At 43.4% G+C, this 26,498-nt stretch overlaps 1 protein-coding gene across 2 annotated transcripts in view; it reads left to right on the top strand.

The window, feature by feature from the left end:
* Positions 1-26,498, top strand: part of LOC137379721 (contactin-1-like) — a 934,724-nt gene that overhangs the window by 252,172 nt on the left and 656,054 nt on the right. The window lies entirely within an intron of this gene.

The raw sequence follows: 26,498 nt of genomic DNA, 5'->3' as shown, positions 1-26,498 counted from the left end.
GCCCCTACCAACAACACTCCTCTCCTGCCTTCCCCTCTTGGATATTACCTTGGGTTCACTGTTGGCAAGGCAAGCATCTTCTTCTTGAGTCTTACAGGTGCCAGCGGCTCACCCAAATAACATGAATAAAGCACAGGGCCCAGCTTTGGGCTGGCCTCGAGCCTCGCGGTTGAGGCTTGCATGCCATCCATTTCAAGTTCGAAAACGAGCCAAAACAGATTTCCACCCCTCTATCTACAAAATGTAACACCGAGAAAAAGGGAAAGTCTCAGCCCAGAAGCACATGTGAAGAGATGACTGAAGAAACAGTTGTTTTGAAAGGCCTTTGCCCAGTCAGTGGTCTTTATGCCTGGTGATGATGGCTGCAGGAGTTGAAGAGTGGTCGTGATAGGCCATGATAAAATGCTGCTATTCTGAAACCAAGGTGCCTGGATCCTGTTTGAGATGACTGACGAGTCATGTGGTCATAAAGCATAAACAAACCTGATAGAAAGCTCTTTGTCAAAATATAAGGGAGGGGGAAAGTCATAAGCCAGACATTTTACATCCATTTAGTTGAGCTTTCGTGCTGCAAATGCTGAATTGCTTAGGTAATTAGTGTAGCACGAAATGGCCATTGTGTGTCTAAGGAATCACTCAGTTCCCACATTTCCTGGAAAGTACGTGTTCTGTATCAGAAACCATTCTTATAGTTTAACATGTCAAATAGTTTTGACAAGAATTGAAAGAGAGTGGTGTGCATTCCAATAACACGCTGACAAAATATCTTCTGCTTTGTCCAATGTGACCAAATATTGCAGATTTAATCAAAAGGCCTTTTATTATGTTTTTCTCAAACTAGTGTAATACTGCAGCTTTCTCTCAGAACATTTCACAGATAATAACAGGTTGGGATATGTTTTTTTTCTGTGTGATCCATTTAGGCTACAGTCACATTTTGTTGACAGAAGTGCCTGTGAGTATAAAAAGGTTACTTAAGGTTTGTTGTATGCAGTGCCTGACTGCTGAAGGTTCAGTTATTTGAATGGATAATGTGCAGAGACCAAGCAACCTTGACCTTCCTTTTGTTCTTTGTTTCATTCCTTTTCGAACAAGGTTTAACCTTCACCATGTTACACTTTACATTTCTTTCTTCCTCCAAAGACCACAATGTGTAATATCAGGTCCTTAACCCTGATTATCTCTCTGTGCTGATAGCAACTCTTGAAGTCATCGAAAAAAGTCTCTCTCAGTTTTAACACTTTCAGGTATTCTCAATTCAGCAGCTAATTTTGCATTGCAAGGTGATGAGATGCTGGTGATGGGATTACCATTGCAAACGAGTAGCATTTTGGGTTATTTCTCACTATTTGTTTTCACAGTGAGGTTTTTGCTGAACGTAATGAAATATGTCTATAACCATTGTCTAAGACACTGCTTCTGCTGCTTAATGTCACACCTGAGTTCTTGGGTGCTCCATTTGATATCATCTGAAAAGCTCAACCTGTCGGGACTGCCTGTCGGCTTTGTGAGGACCCAGTAGTACGACATTGGTAACTGCTTGTAGAAGCTTAAGACTCTTGACATGTCCACCAATGCAAGGTCAGGGAGCAGAGAAATGATCCATACTGTTATTACAGAATTTATCGGCCTTTGGATTTCCACATTTAAAAAAAGTCAACATTTCAATTCTGTGCCACATAGCACTCTTTCACATTGGTAACAATCAACGCAGTTATGGTGATGCTTGGCAGATTCTGGTGACTGAGTTAATGCAATATCATGTGTGAGAAATACTTCATTCTTAAGAAAGAAAAGCTTGCAATTATACAGCCCGATCCCATTTCTCAGCAACATCTTAAAGCACTACACAGTCACTTATGCATAGGTGCAATTACAGGACAACTGAAGTGACGGGGCTAGTGTTACAGGAAGTAAGTGTGGTAGGTACAGGAGGTGCAAAAGACTTTTAATATCGTACTCACTCCTTGACTTTGCACATGATCAGTCAGTCTCTCTTACCTATTTTGTGCACAGCAAGATTTCACGACCAGCAATGAGCTGAATGATCAGTTAATATGTATTTGGTCCTATATGTTGAGGTTGTAATCTTAAAGAGGATGTAACTGCCTGTTTTTCTTCCAGTCTGGTACTATGGAATGTGGAGCTCCATCAGAACAGGCAAGCTTGGCTGAACATCTCATCTGAAAAATGGCACCATTAACAGTGGAGCACTTGCTCAGTATTGAAGGGAAGTGTCATCATAGGTTATGTGCTTGAGATCCGGTATCTGGCGTATCTCGCAGCGACACGATGTCAAATGCAAGGAATTCAGAGCAAAGAAATGCAGTTCCAATGAGTTCAAAAGCGAAGACATGAAGTTGGCCGAGTTGAGCCTCAATCTGGATTGGTTCTACTTTAGAGCACAAGGAGCTGTTTTTTAAATTCTTTTTCATGGGATATGAGCATCACTGGCAAGGCCAGCATTTTTTGCCCATCCCTCAAGAAAGTGGTAGTGAGCCATTATCATTGCTTACTCCCTCTATCTGTTTCTGATTTGCAGCATGCCCTCAAAATGTGAAAAGCCAGACATTGTCAAACTGATTGCTAACTGAAGATCAATATTGCATGGGAACTGGATGTAAACCTGATATATTGAGCTCCCTGTGACTGAACATATTGCATGGTGATAAAACAAGGATACCTTGGGCTACACGTCATATGTTCCTGGAAAAAGTAATTGCATTATTGCTAAGCGTCACTGTTACGACCAGGTCAGAAAGGGGTCCAGGGGTTCCCTCTCAGCCTTTGCCTGGTTTGGCCGTAACAGGGTTTAATTTTTAAAACCCTGTGTTTTTAAGCTTCCCCTCCAGTGAATCCTTGTTCACTGCTCTCCAATTGTAAGGCAAAGAAATCAACCAGACAGGTTTTCTTAGAATTGAACAAGAAAAGTGGAAGTTTATTGACCTTAAACTCTAGTTCGGTTAACGACTATGAATACGTGATGTGACCAGGCTAGCATGCATACGTGAAAAACACACACGCAGTTAGAAAATGAGAAAGAATAAAGGGGAAAACTTTGAAGCGACAGTTGGGTTTTATTTATGGGTCTTTGATTGCAGTTATCTTGCTGCTTTGTTGGGGCCCAGTGGACGCTTTCAAACTTGTTTCTATGTAGGGGTCTTTTCTTTTGAGGTTTAAGTGTCTTCAGTGGATCTGGAAATTCATGAGATAGAGAGCTAGCCTGGAGAGAGACTCTCTTCTTCCAAGTTCAGCTGCAATCTGACCCAAACTGGTCTGTGAGCAGTTCAAAACCAAACCTGGGCCAGCAGGTTAGTCATGTGACTGGCTGTTTTTTAAAGAAATTCCTGCTTTTGTGGATTCTCCATCTTACCAAACACCCCGGAATGCTGGCTTTCATACATATTCAATGTCTGGTGATCAAAATCCATTTGGGTTAATTGGATCAGGTAGCAGCTCTGTTGTTTTTCTAGGCAAATTTTTCCAGCTACTGCTAATCTCTTTGAACAATTCATCTCTTAAGTCCAGCGAAAGTTTAAAATTAATGTTTCATGTGATGAAATTAATATGCTTTGTTCATGGCAGGCGGGGTCTTCATGACACTTCCACACCCAGCGGAATGAAATGCGATTTTTTTTTTGAAGAGCATTTTATTAAAAGGCACTAGAGAGAAGAGTAGGTACAAGAAAACACACATGCATCTCTCTCATTCATTCAGAAATCCTAAAAATTGTTACAGCCTGTCTTTTCTTGGTAGCAGTGCTGTTTAAAAATTCCCTTTTGGCATCCCAATAAACATGTGATTTTTGGGGAAGTTTTTCAGTTTGCACATTTCCGTGACTGCCTAGGGTGTCTTTGTTCCTGTTGAGGTCTGCAGAGGGAGAGTTAGATTTAATTAGCCCTACCTTGGAGTTCTGCTCGTGGGCGCCAGCAGTGGGTGGTTCCATCCTGAACTCTCTTTCAGTGCTTTGATGAGTCATGCAAGGGCGTTTCACCTTAGGGGCTTGTTGGTTCCCTTTTCTGCTGACTGTGGGGCTTAATTCCTTGCTAATACTTCCTTTGTCCTCTGGGACACTCCTGCTTGCAGGTATTTGCCCAGATTCGACTGCACACCCCTGTGGAACTTTGACTCGGTGAGGCATCACCCTTATGGTTTCTCTGCCCTCTTGAGGGCTTTCTTTGTCTCTGCAGGTGCCTGTAAATGCTTTTAGCAACTCTGGTGGGATGCTTCCAGTGTTTGCATTTACATAGGAGGATGTGGGATCTAACTTTTCAAACGCTTCGGGGTTGGCTGACCGGAGAGTAGGGGTTTCCATTTGGGAATCCTCCAGGAATTCCTTTAACCCATCCTCTTTGTCCCTTTTTCCCCTTTCCTCTCTAACTTTTTGCCAGTCTTGTGCTTGTCTGTCCCCTTTTGTTCTCGGCAGGGGCTCCTTACAGTTCACCAGCCCTTTGCTGGAGGGCCTTCCAAACACTGATACAGGATTTAGGGGTGCAGATTTCACAATAGTTTCGGGTTTCCCCTCAACCTGGCACACGTGGAAACTCCACCAGTACTCCACCACATCTTTGTGAAGTTCTGGCCAGTTCTGGTTTTTCGTATACCGACATGTACAGCCACTGTAACCTCTTGGGCTATTCTTAATATTTTTATTTTATTCATTCATGGGATGTGGGCGTCGCTGGCCAGGCCAGCATTTATTGCCCATCCCTAATTGCCCTTGAGAAGGTGGTGGTGAGCTGCCTTCTTGAACCATGTGGGGTAGGTACACCCACAGTGCTGTTAGGAAGGGAGTTCCAGGATTTTGACCCAGCGACAGTGAAGGAATGGTGATATAGTTCCAAGTCAAGATGGTGTGTGACTTGGAGGGGAACTTGGAGGTGGTGGTGTTCCCATGTATTTGCTGCCCTTGTCCTTCTAGTTGATAGAGGTCGCGGGTTTGGAAGGTGCTGTCTAAGGAGCCTTGGTGCATTGCTGCAGTGTATCTTGTAGATGGTACACACTGCTGCCACTGTGCGTTGGTGGTGGAGGGAGTGAATGTTTGTAGATGGGATGCCAATCAAGCGGGCTGCTTTGTCCTGGATGGTGTCAAGCTTCTTGAGTGTTGTTGGAGCTGCACCCATCCAGGCAAGTGGAGAGTATTCCATCACACTCCTGACTTGCGCCTTGTAGATGGTGGACAGGCTTTGGGGAGTCAGGAGGTGAGTTACTCGCCTCAAGATTCCTAGCCTCTGACCTGCTCTTGTAGCCACAGTATTTATATGGCTACACCAGTTCAGTTTCTGGTCAATGGTAGCCCCTAGGATGTTGATAGTGGGGGATTCAGTGATGATAATGCCATTGAATGTCAAGGGGAGATGGTTAGATTCTCTCTTATTGGAGATAGTCATTGCTTGGCACTTGTGTGGCGCGAATGTTACTTGCCACGTCTCAGCCCAAGCCTGGATATTGTCCAGGTCTTGCTGCATTTCTACACGGACTGCTTCAGTATCTGAGAAGTCACGAATGGTGCTGAACATTGTGCAATCATCAGTGAACATCCCCACTTCTGACTTATGATTGAAGGAAGGTCATTGATGAAGCAGCTGAAGATGGTTGGGCCTAGGATACTACCCTGAGGAACTCCTGCAGTGATGTCCTGGAGCTCAGATGATTGACCTCCAACAACCACAACCATCTTCCTTTGTGCTAGGTATGACTCCAGCCAGTGGAGGGCTTTCCCCCTGATTCCCATTGACCTCAGTTTTGCTTGGGCTCCTTGATGCCATACTCGATCAAATGCTGTCTTGATGTCAAGGGCAGTCACTCTCACCTCACCTCTTGAGTTCAGCTCTTTTGTCCACGTTTGAACCAATGCTGTAATGAGGTCAGGAGCTGAGTGGCTCTGGCGGAACCCAAACTGAGCAGGTTATTGCTAAGCAAGTACCGCTTGATGGCACTGTTGATGACACCTTCCATCACTTTACTGATGCTTGAGAGTAGACTGATGGGGCGGTAGTTGGCCAGGTTGGACTTGTCCTGCTTTTTGTGTACAGGACAGACCTGGGCAATTTTCCACATTGCAGGGTCTATGCCAGTGTTGTAGCTGTACTGGAACAGCTTGACTAGGGGCGTGGCAAGTTCTGGAGCACAGGTCTTCAGTACTATTGCCCGAATATTGTCAGGGCCCATAGCTTTTGCAGTATCCAGTGCCTTCAGTCGTTTCTTGATATCATGCGGAGTGAATCGAATTGGCTGAAGTTTGGCATCTGTGATGCTGGGGACTTCAGGAGGAGGCCGAGATGGATCATCAACTCGGCACTTCTGGCTGAAGATTATTGCAAATGCTTCTGCATTATCTTTTGCAATGATGTGCTGGGCTCCCCCATCATTGAGGATGGGGATATTTGTGGATATTTCTCTCCGGTACCTCTGCGTCACCACTAACTGGTGAACCACTGTCTACTCCTCACTCTCAGGTCTGTGAGGAGAACTCCATTTCCTCATCAGTACCTCATTCTTTAAATAGTAACAATCAGGGACTCTCTCTGCTTCAATTTCAGACTGGGCAGCCTTTGCTAACTCTCTCAATACTAGGTCGGCTCACTGAGCCTTGGCTAGGGAAGATTCACTTAATTCATTCCCTGGGTCTTCTAACTTTCCAAGTGTCCCCTCTCTTTCACTCAGTGGGTGTGCCCTGATTAACCCAACAGGTTTTCCCTTTAGTTTCCAGCAGTCAGCTCTTAGACTTATTACAATGGAAGCACACAGGTCTCCAGGTCTCATTCCTACTTGCCGCACTTTCCTTTTTGGCTGGAGGAAGCTCCCCTATGTGTCCTGCTTTTCCTTCTTTCCCAGGACTGCTTAGGCTTCTATCACCTTCCCACCCTTTGTCCTTCTTGGATTTGTGAGGATGGTTAGGAAACGTTTTTCCCTGGGCAACCGACTTATAAATGAGAGCAAGCTCATCAGCCAGAACTGTGGCTTGCCGGGCTCTATGAACCTTCTGTTCCTCTACATGTAAATTCCTCTAGCAAAAGTACATCTCTGAGATTTTCATAGCTGAGCTGTACTTTAAGAGCCCTCAGCTGTTGGTCAAAAGCCAGCTGCTTATTTCTCTCAGACTCCAAGTAAGTTTGATCAGCTTGCTTCTTGAGGATTCTAAACTTTTGGTGATAGGCTTCTGGTACTAATTCATGTGGCCCGAGGATAGCATTTTTTGTCCGTCCATAATTGGATGAACTCTCATCTGGCAACAGGGAATAAACCTCATGGGCTTTTCCTGTTAGCTTTCTTTCTAGCAGGAGAGTCCAGGCCTCAGCTGGCTACTTTAACTACCTTGCAAATTTTTCAAAAGATACAAAAATGCTTCCATGTCTCCCTCATTGAATTTTGGAATCAATTGAGAACGTTTTAACAATTCTATACCCAGCCCTGAATGACGATCCTTCACATTGGCCATGCTTTCACTGGGGTTACTCTGTCGCCTCCTAGTTAACTCGAGCCACCACAGCTCTCTCTCTTCGCATTCCTTCTGGAAGGCTCTTTCTCTTTCTCTTTCCTCCCCCTCTTTTCCTTTCTCCCGTCTTGCTTTCTCTCTCTCCTCTCTCTTTCTTCATGTTCCTTCTGGGAGGTTCTTTCTTTCTCTTTCTGCTGTCTCTCTCTTTCTCTTCAAGTTTAAGTTTCCTCTGTTCCAACCTTTGCTAGCAATACCCTGTCAGTGTCTATTTCTAACCCTGTTTCTGCTTCTTCAGATTCAAAGGAATAATGGTTGGCCACTAGTCTTAGGAGTTCAGACTTTCTAGCCTTGGCACGGACAGTGATCCCACACTGCTCAGGAATTTTTCTGAACTTCTCCATGGACAGTGCTTTTAACATGTCCAAAGTTACTTCACCCTGGCTTGGGAAACTACTGGCTTCAGCCACAGACATGTTCGTATCCTAGCACACACAAGCACAAGAAACCCCGTATTGAAATCTTTTCTCTTTTTTTGATTGGGATCAATTTGACTTCCCACTTCCAATTTGTCGTTGGTCTGTGTGTCGAATCCGGGACACTCGCCTCCAAATTTCTGTTATGACCAGGTGAGAAAGGGGTCTAGGGGCTCCCTCTCAGCCTTTGCTTGGTTTGACCGTAGCAGGGTTTAATTTTTAAACACTGTTTTTTGCTCCTCCTTCAGTGAATCCTTGTTCACTGCTCTCCAATTGGTAGGCAAAGAAATCAACCAGACAGGTTTTCTTAGATTTAAACAAGAAAGGTGGAAGTTTATTAACCTTAAACGCTAATTTGGTTAACGGCTTCGAATATGCGACGCAACCACACTGGCATGCATACACGATAAACACACAGGCATTTAGAGACAGAGAAGTAGAAGAATAAAGGGGAAAAGTTTGAAGCAATAGCTTGGGTTTATTTACTGTCCTTTGAGTTCGATGTAGAGTCTTTGATTGCAGTTATCTTGGGGCCCAGTGGACGCTTTCAAACTTGTTTCGATGTAGGAGTCTTTTCTCGAGGTTTAAGTGTCTTCAGTGGATCTGGAAATTCATGAGATAGAGAGAGCTAGCCAGGAGAGAGGCTCTCTTCTTCCAAGTTCAGTTGCAGTCTGACCCAAACCTGGTCTGTGAGCAGTTCAAAACCAAACTTGGGCCAGCAGGTTAGTCATGTGACTGGTTGTTTTTGTAAGAAACTCCTGCTTTTGTGGATTCTCTTAGCCAACACCCTGGAATGCTGGCTTTCTTACACATTCAATGTCTGGTGATCAAAATCCATTTGGGTTAATTGGATCAGGTAGCAGTTTTATTGTCTTTCTAGGCAACTATCTCTTAGTATGCAAATTTTCCCAGCCACTTGCTGATCTCTTTGAACAATTCATCTCTTCAGTCCAGCGAAAGTTTAAAATTAATGTTCATATGATGAAATTAATATGCCTCATTCGTGGTAGGTGGGGTCTTCATGACAGTTGCAGTAATTGCTGACTGATGAGCTGATCTCCCATGGTATTGTTCCATTGAATTGAAGTATACCCTGTTTTCTAACAGGGATGTTACATCAGATAACATACACACTATTGCAAGAACAGTTGATATATAGTGCCTGAATCTGTTAAATTCTACTTTATCAAATGAGTGAAGTGTGACAGAGCAAGTGTTACAGGACGTAAATGTGATAGTTACAGGAAGTATGAATGATTTGCAAGGCTTTTAATGGCCTACTCATGGATCTCTTTGACTTTGCACATGGTCAGTCAGATATGGTGTCCTTCTTATCTGACTCTGCCTTTTTTTTATGTTGTTTTCTTGTTTTCTCTTTCTGTTGTTGTTTCCTGTATTGCTTCTGTGGTATTTCCTCTTTTTTTTTCTTTGATTCTCTTTCTTTGTCTTTCTTTTTTTCTTGGGTCAGGACTGGGGGTCGAGGTGTGCGGTTTGACTGGAGGGGAGGGGCAGATGCAACTAGAAATGATGGGTAGATATGAAGTGATGGCGAGCCTTGTTCCAATGTGGAGTGAAGGAAAAGTGACAGATCAGGGGACAAGCCAATTCAGGGCACTCCAGCTGTTGGGCTGTATGCAGGGTTTGTGAAGGCCTGGGAAACAACTGTCCACCTGCCCCATCACCAAGGGAGTGGTGTGTGGAACATGGAAGCTGTACAACAATGAGCCAGAATTTGCTGTAGCTGGGCATCTAATGGGACTTGCTGTTAGCTAGATACGTCTCTGCATGCTTCAGCTCAACACATTCTGGTCCACAATGTTGCTGCAAGTGTGAGCTGATAACATTGCAGTGAAGGAAACAGGGATAGGCACTGATATGTTGCATCACGCACATTTGACAAATGTCACACACATTATTGACTCAGCCACAGAAATGGGGGCAATTAATCTGCATATAAAGTGTATAGCCAATCTAATGCTATCAAAACGCAGTCCGATTTAAAACACGTTTCTCACTATAAATAAAGTCGCGAAGCATACAAACATCAATGGAGAGCAGCACAATGGTATTAGCTAGCAAGCAAGTAAAATAGTATGCAATGCTAATGTGAATTACTTTTGTTGATGGAATAGAGCGAAGCTACACCATGTCATAGGGTGGTAGATGGATCTTAGCCGATGACCTTTGTGGACTCACACTGTGTCAGGAGTGCAGATTCATTCAATAAACCATGAAACTCGAGGAGAGGATCGTTATTGTGGTCATTGAGGCGAGGTAATAGAAAAATCAGCAATAGGAAGATGGACCCTTTCGCATGCTGCTATTGTCACAAGACAATTTAACCCGTGGTCGGTGTTTGTGTAACTTCGCCACCTGCTTGTAATATGTGTCTGAAGACAGGGCATCCAACAAAACGGCAGTGATCTCCAAATCAGGAGAATTGTATAGGATGGAGTATATAGTACTTCAGAAGAGTCATGTAAAAAGAACAGCAAAGTGGGACAGGGAGGGACAGAGAGATTAACAGTAGGTAACCAAGACTAATTTATTTATCTTGACAGGCTGTTAAACTAGATCCTGGATTCTAAAATACAGAAACAACAGAATCTCTCATGGACAAAATGTCATTTGCTCATCAAAGCTAGTGACAAAATTAGATAAACACGATTACAAATAAAGAGCGCCCTTCAGCTCCTCCAATAAAGTGATTCTCTTAAATTCCCTTGTGTCTATATCTCAGTCTATCACTGTCGATTCCGATTCAGCTCTGAAAAGATAATTATTAACAAAAAACTATTCTGCAAGAAGTTGAGCAGTTGTTAATTCGTGTATTATTCAATGACAAAATGTTTAGTCATATCTGTAAGATTGTATTCCAGACTAACAAATTTATGTCCAAACCAAATCTCTTACCTATTGGCAAAGGTTCACATATAACGTAATGTAATTATATGATACAGACAACTTTCAAATGACATTGGCCACTCAGGTCATCTGCCCTCAAATTGAATAGTAAATGAGGCACATTGCAGTTACTGACCTTTGACATATTTGTAAAACTTGTCCTTTAATCCAATTCGCAGCAAAAAAAAGTTAATGGCATGTTGCAGTGGCCATGTTAGAAACAAATAGATGTTTACTATGTCTTCCCCAACAGTTTCCAAACTGCAAATGCAGCATGGATTTTGTTAAGGAATCATAGACAGTTCATCTTAGATTGAGGTTTGTTAAAGCTGTCTGTTACATTGTATTTACTAACTATTGTATATGGATCAGCAGCATCGTTTTTTTGCCAATATCACACAGCCCTATTACAACATACTCCTGTATTCATGAGGAACTTACAATGCTAACTTCTGGAGATTCCTTGGATTTTCTTGCCTGTTTTCCCCTCAATTCAAGTTTAGGAACAATATGATTCCAAATGGAAAGCAGCAGAATTGTGACATTTATATTCAAATACATTTCCAGTAACTTTGAACGTGTCACTGAGCTTGTGTTCCAAGTGAAAGTAATGCATGCCAGACCGTAGAAATCCCTAAGTGACTTTTGCCATTTTAAAATGCGTTTACATAACACAAGCCTTTAAACTTATATTTTCAAATAACCTAGCTGCTAGCAAGAGTGTCCAACTTTTTTGTGTCAGGGTGGTGGGGGGGGTGGGGGGTGCGTGGGTGGGTCGGTGGGGGGACACATTACAGTCGGGGGCTGGTGAGCCAATTTTGGAAAGCTAAAGGCATTAAAAATGTATCTTACTATAAATCAAAATAACAACAGATGAGCAATTTTGTGAAGCAGCTTTAAATGAGAAGACTAATTTATTGGCTGACTTTCTCATCACTATGTTGGACACTGATTTAGTGAGAGACCTGGCTTTTTTTTTGCTTGCACAAGTGGTCAGTGTCTGCCTGCACACTTGTGTAGCATTGTGGAGTATTCCAGATAGATGTCAATCTGTCAGGAGTGACCTTGATTGCTCTCTCTCCCTTCTCTTTCTCTCTTTCTCTCTGTCTGTCTGTCTCTCTCTCCCCCTCTCTCTCTGCATTGCTTTCCCCTCCCCCTCCGTGTCGTCCCTCGCCCCTCTGGCATCCCTGCCACAATGTGTCGTTCCCCCTCCTCTGTGTTTTCCCCCCTTCTGACTCCCTCCCTGTGCCCCACATTCTCTCTCTCTCTCTCTCTCTCTCTCTCTCTGTCCACCCCCACATTCACACTCCCTCCCCCCCCCACCACTGTCTCTGTCCCCTCTCTCTCTCCCTCCACTTTCTCCCTCCCCCCATTCACTCTCCTTCTCTCTCTGTCCCCATCACTTTCTCTCTCTCCCCCCACTCTGTCTCCCCCCCAAACTCTCTCTCTCTCTGTCCCCCCACTCTCTTTCTGTCCCTCGTGCTCTCTCTCTACCCCTCTCTTGCCCCACTCTCTCTCTCTCCCCCCACTCTCTCTCTCCCCCCACTTTCTTCCCCCATCTCTCCTCCTTCTCCCTTCTCTCTCACTGCCCCTCACATTCTCTCTCTCCTGTTCCTCCCATACATTTTCTCTTTCTCTCTCTCTCTCTCTCTCTCTCTCTCTCTCTGTCCCCCCCGCCCCCTTTCCCTTCTCACTTTGTCTCTGACCATTGCTGAGAGCAGGAACAGCACTTCCAAACATAGGACAGATTTGGGGTTTTCCGGCAGACTTTTAAAAAAAATCGGAATCTGCCAGAAAACCCCGAATCTGTCCAAAGTTCGGAAGTGCTGTTGTGCTTCAATACCTGTTAGCTGTGAAACTGACTGGTTTCTTCAGACCGGCTTTTGAAAAAAAATCAATGGGAATTTTCTCGTCCCAGAAATTACCAGTCACGGACTTCAATTTTTTATTACGGACACTGGTGTCCATGCGCGGACTCATTGCCGACCCCTGGAGGGAAACAGGGCATCTGGAACCTGAATGAATAGGGCAAAACAACAGTATATCTCCTTAACCAATGAGAGTTAAGGATTGGGAAATAAACACAGGAAGGGCTTAGGAAGAGGGGGAATTAGAGTGGCTGATTCAATGTCAAATCATTTACAGAAAGAGAAATGAAGAGCAAGAAAGAAAGATTGGATAAAGAGAAAAAGCAAAACAGGCATACAAGAAAAGTAGGAAGAACGTATTTCTTAATTCAGTATTTTTAAACCTCCCAAAAAAATGTAAAACCAGAAGAAATGAAACTCCACACTTTTAATCGTTAATTTTCAGTACCAGAGGAGTTGCTTAACAGGCATTCATACTTATCATGTCATTAATTGGGTACTTGCGCTTGTAATGATGAGACTTAACTTTCTGTGGTGAGTTTAATGGGCAAATACAGCAAGTTACTTTTTAAAAGAAAACCAGGAGGCTAAGCGCAAGATGCTGTTTTTGCAAAGCTGACAGTGGAACGGCACAACACAGACAGCGACGTTTGGATATTCATTTTAGGCTGTGCATCTGCTCCTCGCCTAAAGTTCCTGTACAATTTACCCATAAATAACAGTGAGCACCATTAGCCTTGCTGTTATTTTGATGGCGCATTCTGGCCCAGTATCACCAAAAATGCAAAGTAAGTGAGCAGCAGTTTCTGATCTGACCTGTTTTCTTAAACCGGCATATTATTCTTTCTCTCTCTGCGAATGAGCCTGAGTGTGTGCACAGATTCTGTTGAAGTAGGGGCTCAGTCATTGGACTGAATGATAACTGTGAAATTGTTGGAATTATTCCAGGAGATGGATTATCAGCAGTTGCTGTACAAAAAAACAGGGATGAACAAAGGTCACTTAGTCTGTCAAAGCCCATCCCTCTGGTACATTAAGTCTCCATCCTGCCTGTATTTTGAATGCCCTGTCTTTTTTCCTCGATTACTTGAGAAATTACTCCAAACATTCATCACTCTTGGAGTAAAGATGTTTTTTGTGCTATCTATTTATTTTATACTAAATTCCACTTCTGTCTCCGGCTCCACTTTCACAGTTTTCTTTGAAATAATAATTTAAGACTGTCCTCATGATGCACCATTCAATATTTTAGATAACCCGATGGATCCTCTGTTGTGCAGCTGCGAGCTTAAGCTTCTCTAATTTTTCCTGCACAGCTGATCCCTGCTACACTTGGGATCAGTCTGGTTTCTCATTTTATACATTTTCCATTGCCAGTCTATCTTTTGTTCTTTCTTTGTGTGGCACAATGATCAAAACGGAACCCAAAATTCTAAGTGTGGTTTGACCCAGTGCATTGTAAAACCTCAGCGTAAAACCTGGTGTTTCAGTAACAATTGATTGCATCTGTTGTGGTATCAGATTGCCATCCAAATAGTTAGCCAGGAATAGGTATAACACCAAGGGCCAATGCCAAGTTTCAGATGCCACGTAGAGCCAGACATCTGTTGCCATGAATGGACAATTGCTGTCTGGATAAGACCGTGAATCACTCTTTTCCCCTTGATTTTTCTGCCTTTTACACCACTCATTTTCTGAGGGTGATGGTTCAATTAATCAATCAATCAATCAGATGGATCAATCAATGATTGATGCCAGAGTTATGGGGTATGGCTTCACTAGTCTCGGTTGCCTTCTGTCACCTTTCCCAAATGGGGCTCAATTATATGTGATCGTCATTGGACTGTTCGACAGCAGGGAACATTACAACTGAGCCCAATCTTGTCTCCAGCTGGCATATGCACATTCGTGTTCAGGGTTAACACACAAGGCAATGAAGCCCATGCATAGGGCACCTTATAAAAGCTGTGTATGAACATGTTTTGTTTAAGTATAGTATATTATGATATTAATACAAGACCTAGTTAGACCACACATGGAGTACTGTGTTCAGTCTGGGGCATCACACTTTAGGTAGGATATATTGGTCTTGGAGGGAGTGCAGCGTAGATTTACCAGAATGATACCTGGACTGCAAGGGTTAAAGTACAAGGAGAGATTACACGAACTAGCATTGTACTCCCTGGAATTTAAAAGGTTAAAGGGTGCTTTGATTAAAGTTTTCAAGATATTAAGGGTAATCGATTAGGGGGCCACAGGCTAGAAATTAGAACCAAACCTTTCAGCAGTGAAATTAGGAAACACTTCTTGTCCGGATTCAGTTAGCTCAGAGTTTCCCCCATGAATTCACAGTGATGCAGTTCTTATTTAAAAATGGTATAAATTGGTTCGACAAGTGCCAATTATGTTGACACAAAGTAGTTGCTCAGAAGTAGATACCTAAAAACTCATTACAGTAGAAAACTTCAGTGGTTGTCTGCAAGCTTAGAAGACCATTCACCAGCGGTATTGCCAGTTTAAAGAAAAGGAAATGTTTGAATTTATTTAGCACCTTTCATGACCTCATGACGTCCCAAGGCACTTCAGCCAATTAAGTACTTTTGAAGTGCCATCATTCCTTTAATGTAAGAAACACGGCAGCCAACCTACGCACAACAGGGTTTCACAAATGGAAAAATCTGTTTAATTTTTGTTGGTTGAGAGTTACGTGGCCAGAATGCTGAAAGGACACCCCTGCTCTTCTTTGAATAGTGCCGCGTGATCATTTCTGTCCACCTGAGAGGATAGATGGGGCATCGGCTTAACATTTCAACCAAAAGACGGCATGTCTGACAGTGTAGCAACCCTCAGTACTGTACTGAAGTGTCAGGCTAGATCTTGTCTGCAATCCCCTAGAATGGGGTTTAGAACATAAGAAACAGCAGCTGGAGTAGGCCATTTGCCTGTGTGAGTCAAGACCTTCTGACACAGAGGTGCTATCACAGAGCCACAGCTGACACCTTAGAATTTAGACCTTGCAATGGTGGGTATGTTGGTTGGAAATAGTAATGTACAAACCAGTACAAAGTATACCATTTATACTAGTCTTTCTCCTGTGCTGTTGCTTATTCAGCCGAAGTCTACTCTAATTCTCAGCAGTCGGAGCATCATAATATGAAATGCAGAATGTGTTATGTAATATGAGAGTGCGGTTAATAAAACATACAGTATCCTCGGCTTTATTAATAGAGGCATAGAGTATAAGAGCAAGGAAGTTATGTTAAACTTGTATAAAACACTGGTTTGGCCTCAACTGGAGTATTGCCTCCAGTTCTGGGCACCACTCTTTGGGAAAGATGTGAAGGCATTGGAGAGAGTGCAGAAAAGATTCACGAGAATGGTTCCAGGGATGAGGAACTTCATTTACAAAGATAGATTGGAGAATTTGGGACTGTTGTCCTTGGCGAAGAGAATGCTGAGAGAAGATTGGATAGAAGTATTCCAAATCATGATAGGGAAAAACTATTCGCACTCGTAAAAGGATCAAGAACAAGAAAGCACATATTTAAAGATAATTGGCAAAAGAGGCAATGGCGACATGAGGAAAAACTTTTTTACGCAGTGAATGGTTAGGACCTGGAAGCATTGCCCGAGAGTGTGGTGGAGGCAGGTTCAACTGAAACATTCAAAAGGGAATTAGACTGTTATCTGAAATCTATTGCGATTCATAAAAGGCGTGAAGAAGGTGGATGCCAAATCAAAGAAGGATTATGAAGTGACCAAAAGCTTGGTCAAAGAGGTGGTATTTATAAGGGATCTAGACATGGATTTTCCTACCTCACAGAATCGCAGAATTGTTACAGTGCAGAAGGAGGCCATTCGGCCCATCGTCTCTGCACCGGTTCTCCGAATGAGCAATTCACCTAATGCCATTTCCCCCCCCCCGCGCCCCAACTCCTTCTCCCCATAACCCTGCACATTTTTCCTTTTCAGTTAACAGTATAATTCCCTTTTGAATGCGTCGATTGAACTGCCTGTTTGATATTTGGAGTGTACACAATGCTCAGTTAGTTACTGGTTGTGATTGATTGTTTTTTGATGAATATATTTGAGCCAATTGTGAAAACCTAAGAAGCAAGGGAAAAGGGAGAAGGCTGTTCAACATATTCAACCTGTTCTCTTCCATGTAGTGATCACAGCTGTAATTGTCATGGCCTGTAACTAACTCAATTTAAAATTGATTGTGATTGATATGAGGTAAAAGGTTCTGGTAAACCAAAGTAATGAGCTTCTTCCTCATTTTCTTGCTAGGTACTGAATAATATTGCACAGTCCCTTAACAATTTAAACATCTAGACCTAAGTCTATCTTTAGCATCTTCAATCACACCAGATAATCATCCATTTTTTATGAAAAAGCGAAGTGAATGAGTAATGCTGCCTGTGATAGATGTGCATTCCAAACATCAACCATTGTGTGAGTAGAGAAAAGGAATCTCCAGCCTTAAAAGGTTCAACTATCCTGTATTTCTGTCCTCTAGTCCACAACCATAATGTAAGTCAAAAAGCCTGCTTATGCTAATATCATAGGGGATGGTAGCATGGTGGTAATGTTACTGGACCAGTAATCCAGAGGCCTGGACAAATGCTGCAGTTATTTCAGTTCAGATTCCACCAGAGCAGCTGGGGCAATTTAAATTCAATGAATTAATAAATCTGGAATAATTAATAATGACCATGAAGCTAATGGATTGTCATAAAAACCCATCTTGTTCACTAGTGCCCTTCAGGGGAGGAAATCTGCTGTCTTTACCTGGTCTGGCCTACATGTGACTCCAGGCTCACAGCAATGTGGTTGACTCTTAACTGCCCTCAGAAATGACACAGCAAGCAACTCAGTTGTATCAAACCGCTACAGAAGGGTCAAATAAGAATAAAACTGGATGAACCACCCAGCACCGACTTAGGCATCGGAAATGACAAAGGCACACCCTGCCCAGTCGACCCTGCAACCAGCATCTGGGGACTTGTGCCAAAATTGGAAGAGCTGTCTCACAGACTAGTCAAGCAACAGCCTGATATAGTCATACTCACTGAATCTTATCTTGCAGCCAACGTCCCAGACTCCTCCATCATCATTCCTGGATTTGTCCTGTCCTAGCAGCAGAGTGGTATACAGTTGAGAGGGAGTGGCCCTGGGAGTCCTCAACATGGACTCTGGATCCCATGAAGTTTCATGGAATCAGGTTAAATATGGGCAAAGAAACCTCCAACTGATTGCCACCCATCACCCTCCCTCAGCTGATGAATCAGTACTCTTCCATGTTGAACACCACTTGGAAGAGGCACTGAGGGTAGCAAGGGCACAGAATATACTCTGTGTGGGGGACCTCACTTCCCATCACCAAGAGTAGCTTGGCAGCACCACTACTGACCTAGCTGCCCGAATCCTGAAGGACATATCTGCCATTTTGGGCCTGTGGCAGGTAGTGAGAGAACCAATAAGAGGGAAGAACCTACTTTACCTCATCTTCACTGATCTACCTGTCGCAGATGCATCTGGCCATGAGAGTATTAGTAGGAATGACCACCTGGCAGTCCTTGTGGAGACAAAATCCTGTCTTCATGGTGTTGTGCGGCACCAACCCTCTGCTAAATGGAATAGACTCAGAGCAGATCTAGCAGCTCAAAACTGGGCATCCATGAGTTTCTGTGGGCCATGAGTAGCAGCAAAATTGTATTCAACCACAATCTAACCTCATGACCCAACATATCCCTCACTCTACCATTACCATCAAGCCGGCGGGACCAATCCTACATCAATAAGGAGTGTCGGAGAACATACCAGGAGCAGCACCAGGCAAACCTAAAAATGAGGGACCAACCTGGTGAAGCTACAACACAGGACTATGCATGCTAAACAGAGCTAAGCAATCCCACAACTAGTGGATCAGATCAAAGCTCTGCAGTCCTGCTACAACCAGTCATGAATGGTGGTGGACAATTAAATAACAACAGGAGGAGGAGGAGGCTCAATGAACATCCCCATCCTCAATGATGGTGGAGCCAAGCGCATCCAGTACAAAAGACAAGGCTGAAACATTTGCAACCATCTTGGCCTGTTCCTAAGATCCCCATCATAAAAGATGCCACTCTTCAGCCAACTTGATTCACTCTGGATGATATCAAGCAATGGCTGAAGGCACTGTGTACAGCAAAGGCTATTGGCCCTGACAGCAACTCAGATGAAGACTTGTGCTGCAGAACTAGCCACACCCTTAGCCAGTGCAGCTACAACACAGGCATCTAACCAACCATGTGGAAAACCGCCCAAAAAGCAGGCCAAATCCATTCTGGCTACTTACTGCACCATCAGTCCACTCTTAATCATCAGCAAAGTGATGGCAGGTGTCGTTGACAGTGCTTTCAAGCAGCACTTACTCAGCAACAACCTGCTCACCAATGTTCAGTTTGGGTTCCACCAGGGCCACTCAGCTCCAGACTTCAATGCAGCCTTGGTCCAAACATTGAGAAAAGAGCTGAATTCCACAAGTGAGGTGAGAGTGATTGCCGTCGACATCAAGGCAGCATTTGACTGAGTCTGGCATCAAGAAGCCCCAGCAAAATTGAAGTCAATGGGAATCAGAGGGAAAATGCTCCATGGGTTGGAGTCATACCCAGCACAAAGGAAGATGGTTGTGGTTGTCAGAGGACAATCATCTCAGCCCCAGGATATCACTGCAGGAGTTCCTCAGGGTAGTGTCCTAGGCCCAACCATCTTCAGCTACTTCATCAATGACCTTCCCTGCAACATTAGGTCAGAAGTGGGGATGTTCGATGATGATTGCACAGTGTTCAGTACCATTCGCAACTCCTCATACTGAAGCAGTCTGTGTAGAAATGCAGCAAGACCTGGACAACCTTCAGGTTTGGACTGATAAATTGCATATCACATTTGTGCCACACAAGTGCCAGGCACTAACCATCTCTAACAAAAGAATCTAACCATCTCATCTTGACATTCAATGACATTACCATAGTTGAATCCCCCACCATCAACATCCTGGGGGTTTCCATTGACCAGAAATTCAACTGGACTAGCCATATAATGTAAATAATGAGGAGGAAAGCCTTAGTTTACAGGACAATATAGATGGGCTGGTAAGATGGGCGGACCAGTGGCAAATGGAATTTAATCCTGAGAAGTGTGAGGTAATGCATTTTGGGAGGACTAACAAGGCAAGGGAATACACAATGTATGGTCATACCCTAGGAAGTACAGAGGGTCAGAGGGACCTTGGTGTACTTGTCCATAGATCACTAAAGGCAGCAGTTGAGCCTCATAATTATGCCTCTCATAATTTTGTATACCTCAATCAGGTCCCCTCTCAGCCTTCTCTGCTCTAAGGAAAACAACCCTAGCCTATCCATTCTCTCTTCATAGCTGAAATGCTCCAGCCTAGGCAACATCCTGGTGAATCTCCTCTGCACCCTCTCCAGGGCAATCACATCCTTCCTATAGTGTTGTGCCCAGAACTGTACACAGTACTCTGTGGCCTAACTAACATTTTATCCAGCTCCATCATAACCTCCCTGCTCTTTTATTCTATGCCTCGGCTAATAAAGGCAAGTATCCCATATGCCTTCCTACTTTTTGTGAACAATTGACAGGAACACTCCATCTAACTCTTCTACTGTCACTGGAAACATGCTCATTGTGCACAGATTGATCTTGTTCCTTGGACATCTTTGCATGAACCTATATTTCTCCTCATTAAAATGCACTTGTTGCTTAGCCTATGTACTAAATTTCTTCAAGCTTATCTTAATACTTTTTGCTTTCCTAACATTGGACACCTGACCACAGAGTTTTTATGTTGGACATCTTGGGAAGTTAAGGGTTAAGTTAAGGGTTGTCAGCGCGTGCTGAGTTTCAAAAGAGGATAAACTTAGTGACATCACAGGAAATCTGTAAGGTGATTGGTTGGGTAAGTAACAGGTGTTATTGCTTGTAAATAGCTTAAAACATCAGCAGAAAAATGTTTTTTTAAACCCTCAAATAGCTACTTTGTAATTGATAAGGTTAATACTACTAAAGTTTTTTGTAATTTATTAATAATTACTATTTAGAATAGTGCTGTTTGGACAGAGTGAGGCTGTGAGTTGTGTATGAGGGATTTTACTGACTAGGGGAAGGGGGTGCTCTTTGGTCTCTTTCTTCTCAGCCTTTTCAGCCTCCACAGGACAGGGGAAGAAGCTGATTGGCGAGTAACTGATAAGTTATTCCACTTACTACATTACGAATAATTAGTTTGTAAAGCTAAGTAATGGCAGGGCAGCTCGGCCAGGTGGAATGTGCCTCCTGTGGCATGTGGGAAGTCGTGGACGCACCATGTGTCCTTGACGAACACATCTGCAGGAAGTGTCACCAGCTGTAGAAGCTTGAGCTCCGGGTTTCAGAACTCGAGCGGCGGCTGGAGTCACTGTGGCGCATCCGTGAGGCAGAGAACTATGTGGATAGCATGTTTCAGGAGGTAGTCACCCCAGAGCTTGAGAGAGCACAGACAGAGAGGGACTGGGTGGCTGCCAGACAGACAAGAAGGTCAAGGCTGGAAGTGCAGGAGTCCCAGGAGGGCATCCCACTTTCTAACCGGTATTCAGTGCTGAATACCGATGGGAGAGAGGGTTCCTCTGGAGAGTGCGGCGAGAGCCATGACCAGAGCACCATGGGTGGCTCAGCTGTGCAGGGAGGAGAGAGTGGTAGTGGTCGGGGATTCTATAGCGGTAGGGGATTCTATAGTTAGGGGAACAGATAGACGTTTCTGTGGTCACAGATGGGATTCCAGGATGGTATGTTGCCTCCCTGGTGAAAGGGTCACGGATATCACCATGTGGCTACAGGAGGGCAAGGGTGCTCAGCCAGAGGTCGTGGTCCAAATTGGTACAGACGATATAGGAAGAAAGAGGGATGATGTCCTGCAGGCTGAGTTTAGGGAATTAGGAACGAGATTAGCAAGCATAACTTCAAAGGTAGTAATCTCCGGATTACTCCCAAGGCCATGTGCTAGTGAGTATAGAAATAGGAAAATACACCAGATGAGCGTGTGGCTGGAGAGATGGTGCAGGAGGGAGGGCCTCAGATTTCTGGGGCATTGGGACCGATTCTGGGGAAGGTGGGATGTGTACAAGCCGGACGGTCTACACCTGAACAGGACTGGGACAAATATTCTTGCAGGAAGGTTTGCCAGTGCTGTTGGGGATGGTTTAAACTAGTTTGCCAGGGAGATGGGAACCTGAAAACAGTCTCACGACAATTTCAGGGCAGGAACGGGAGGCAGAAAATTATCGAGTGACTCTGAAAAACAGAAGAAGCAAAGGTTAAAAAGTGTACAGCACAGGAATTTGCCAGTGTTAAAGGGTATTTATTTAAATGCAAGGAGTATTGTAAATAAAGCCGATAAGCTGAGGGCACAGATAGTCACATGGCAACATGATATCGTTACTATAATGGAAACTTGGCTTAAGGAGGGGCAAGAATGGCAGCTCAACATCCCTGGATATAGAGTTTTCAAGAGGGATAGAGAGGGAGATAAAAAAAGGAGTAGGTGTAGCATTATTAGTTAAGGAATCAATAGCAGCTTTGGGGAGGGATGATATGCCAAACGAATCATCAAATGAGGCCATACGGGTGGAGCTCAGAAGTAAAAAAAGGAGCAGCCACTATGAGTGTACTATAGACCCCCAAATAGTGAGAGGGAGATAGAAGAACAAATATTTCTGAGTGCAAAAACAGGGCAATAATAGTTGGGGATTTCAACAACCCCAATATCAACTCGGATACAAACAGTGTGAAGGGCACAAAATTCTTGAACTGTATTCGAGAACTTTTTTAGCCAGCATGTAACAAGCCCGAGAGGGGGAGCAATTCTAGATTTAGTCTAATGAAATTGGGCAAGTGGATGAAGTAACAGTGAGTGACCATTTTGGAGATAGTGACCATAATACAGTAAGTTTTAGCATAATTATGGAAAAGGACAAAGATAAAACAGGAGCAAAAGTTCTAAATTGGGGGAAGGCAAATTTTACGAAACTGAGAGGTGACCTGGCAAAAGTGGACAGGATATAGCTACTTGAAGAAAAATCAGTGGCAAACCAGTGGGTGGCATTCAAAAGCGAGATACTACAGGCACAAAGTAGGCATGTTCCCACAAAGAAAAAGGGTGGTATTGCCAAATCTAGAGCCGCCGGTTATCTAGAAGCTTACAGAGTAAGTTAAAGCAGAAAAAAAAAGCTTATGACGATCACAAAAATCTCGATACTTTAGAAAGCCTAGAGAAGTATAGAAAGTGCAGGGATGAAGTAAAAAAGGAAATTAGAAAAGCAAAGAGAGGACATGAAAAATTATTGGCAGGTAAAATCAAGGAAAACCTGAACATTGTTTTATCAGTACATTAAGATCAAGAGGATAACTAAGGAAAGGGTGGGCCTATCAGAGATGTACAAGGGAACTTATGCGTGGATGCAGAAGATGTGGTCAGGGTTCTTAATGAGCTTTTCGCTTCTGTCTTCACAAAGGAGAGGGTTGATGCAGACATTGTAGTTAAAGAAGAGGAGTGTGAAATATTAGATAGATAAGCATAATGAGAGAGGAAGTACTAGAGGTTCTGGCATCCTTGAAATTGGATAAACTGCCAGGGCCAGATGGATTGCATCCCAGGTTGTTAAAGGAAGCCGGGGAGGAAATAGCAGATGCGCTGAAGATCATCTTCAAATCCTCACTAGATACAGGCAATTTACCAGATGATTGGAGGTCTGTGAACGTTGTACCATTAAGAAGGGTGAGAGGGATAGGCCAAATAATTATAGGCTGATCAGTCTAACCTCGGTGGTGGATAAATTGTTCAAATCAATTCTGAGGGACAGGATAAACTGCCACTTAGAAAGGCACGGATTAATCAGGGTTCGTCAACATGGATTTGTTAGGAGAAGGTCATGCCTTACTAATTAATTTAGTTTTTTGAGGAAGTAACCAGGAGGATTAATGAGGGTGGTGCAGTGGATGTGGTCTATGTGGATTTTAGTAAGGCATTTGACAAGGTCTGTGGAAGACTGGTCAGTAAAATGAAAGCCCACGGGATACAGGGGAATGTGGCAGGTTGGATCCAAAATTGGCTCAGTGACAGGAAACAAAGGATAGTAGCCGACGGATGTTTTTGTGAATGGAAAGCTGTTTCCCGTGGCATTCCATAGGGCTCAGTGTTGGGTCCTCTTGCTGTTTGTGGTATATATTAATGATTTGCACTTAAATGTGGGAGGCATGATTGGGAAATTTGCTGATGACACAAAAATTGACCGTGTGGTTGATAATGAAGAGGATAGCTGTCGACTCCAGAATGATTTCAGTGGTTTGGTTGAGTGGGTGGAAAAGTGGCAAATGGAATTCAATCCAGAGAAGTATAAGTAATGCATTTGGGGAGGGCAAATAAAGTGAGGGAATACACAATAAACGGGAGGATATTGAGAGGGGTAGAAGATGTGAGAGATCTTAGAGTGCATGTCCACAGGTCTTGAAGGTGGTAGGACAGGTAGATAGAGTGGTGAAGAAGGCATATGGAATGCTTTCCGATATTGGCCGAGGTATAAAATACAAAAGCAGGGATATAATGCTGGAACTGTATAAAATGATGGTTAGGCCACTGCTGGAGTATTGCGTACAGTTCTGGTCACCACATTACAGAAAGGACATAATTGCTCTGGAGAGAGTACAGAGGAGATTTACAAGAATGTTACCAGGGCTTGAAAGCTGCAGCTGTGAGGAAAGATTGGATTGGTCAGGGTTGTTTTCCTTGGAACAGAGGAGGCTGAGGGGTGACTTAATTGAGGCGTACAAAATTATGAGGGACCTAGATAGACAGGAAGGACCTGTTTCCCCTAGCAGAGAGGTCAATTACCAGGGAGCACAGATTTAAGGTGATTGGTAGAAGGATTAGAGGGGACATGAGGAAAAACCTTTTCACCCAGAGGGTGGTGGGTGTCTGGAATTCACTGCCAGGAATGGTGGTAGAGGCAGAAACCCTCAATTCCTTTAAAAAGTACCTGGACATGCACCTGAAGTGCTGTAACCTGCAAGGCTATGGACCCGGTGCTGGAAGGTGGGATTAGATTGGGCGGCTAGTTTTTTTTCTTCGGCTGGCACTGACACGATGGGCTGAATGGCCTCTTTCTGTGCTCTAATTTTTCTATGGTTCTAAAGTGAGTATGATGGTTTGGGTGACAGACATGCACTGGACTTTTAATTTGTACAAGCCTAGCAATTACTGTTACAAAAACAATAATATTGTGCATGCTGGAAATCTGAAACAAAAATAGAAATGCTGGAAATACTCAACAGGTCTGGCAGCATCTGGAGAGAGAAAAACAAAGTTAATGTTTCAGGTCGATGACCTTTCATCAAGAACCCTATTCCAGAAATTACTGTTGCTGATTGTAATGGACCAATGCTTTTTGTGCTTGTATGACATTCCACTTCTTTTATAATGCATAATATAATGGATCGGAACAAGAATACGCCATTCAGCCTCTCGAGCCTGCTGTGTCATTCAGTTGGCTGATCTGACACTCAACTCCATTTACCCACCTTAGCTTCATATCCCTTTCCTGACAATAATCTATCGATCTTAATTTTGAAAGCTCCATTTGTCCCAGCCTTTTAATCAATTTATTTTAAATGGTCTTGGTAAGTGTTTGTCTGCTAGTAGTGCCAATTTCTAAACTACAGGTAGATAACATAGATTAAGTGAATGAAATAGCATTAAAAACCCTTCATTGCACAAAATAATATCGTCGGACTAAACATTTATTAAGGATTACCCTGTACTTTGGAGGGTTGTAGGGAAAGGGTGGGGGAGTGGGATTAATTGCATTGCTCTTTCAAAGAGCCAGCATGGACACAGTGGGCCGAATGACCTCCTTTTGTGCTGTATGATTCTATGATTTTCTATATTTTGATTTGGGCTATTCAGAATTATAGTACCTTGGCCTTGCACGGTCTTGTGTCTCAGAGCAGCCCCTTGTTGAATGGATGTTAATTATGTAACAGTTGTCAGCCTAGTGGTGTAGCGCATTCTGGAGATTTAATACGGAAGCCTTTTTGCTGCTAATATTTATCTGTTTTGTCCACTGCACTTTGCTTTAAATGATGAGATGCACTGACCTAAATTTGAAACAAAGTGTAGGCAACCCCTGCTTAGTGGCAGGATTCGTGACTGTATTCCGAGTCAAATGGTATGATGTGGACATCACCAATGCAGCGAAATAATGTGACAGATGTGGGAGCTTGGCCAGCTGAGTCACGCTCTGCATTTAAAAAAAATAATTGTGCACTTTAAAAAAAAAATAATTGTGCACTTTTAGCAGATGCCGTTTGAACAGTTAAGATTCGCAACAAGCTATTTCTGATCAGCACTTTAAGCCTGATCGATTCCTGTCAGAGGCATCGCCTTAACACTGCACAAATATTGCACTGATAATGGAAGGGCATCTCCCACGGGGTTAGCTAAATGCAAAAACTTGAGATAAGCAGCCTGTAGTTTGAATGGCATTTTTAGATTATGTAAAATGAAAATGCTGCAGGGGAAGGATTCCTGGGTCTTAGATCCTGGATTTTGATTAATGTACTGCTTGTTGTAGTAAAATCTAATTACTAATCTCTCTCAACCTCCATTCCCACCCCCCCCCCCCCAACCCCCCAAAAAATGTTTTAGTAAATGAGTGATCAATAGGCCATTACACTGCTCAGCCAGGGAATAGAGGAAGTGCATGGATTTGAGACATGAA

Source organism: Heterodontus francisci, chromosome 18 (assembly GCF_036365525.1).
Source record: "Heterodontus francisci isolate sHetFra1 chromosome 18, sHetFra1.hap1, whole genome shotgun sequence".
Classification (NCBI taxonomy): domain Eukaryota; kingdom Metazoa; phylum Chordata; class Chondrichthyes; order Heterodontiformes; family Heterodontidae; genus Heterodontus; species Heterodontus francisci.
The sequence above is the reverse complement of the archived record's forward strand: the minus strand, read 5'-3'. Positions and strand labels throughout refer to the sequence as shown.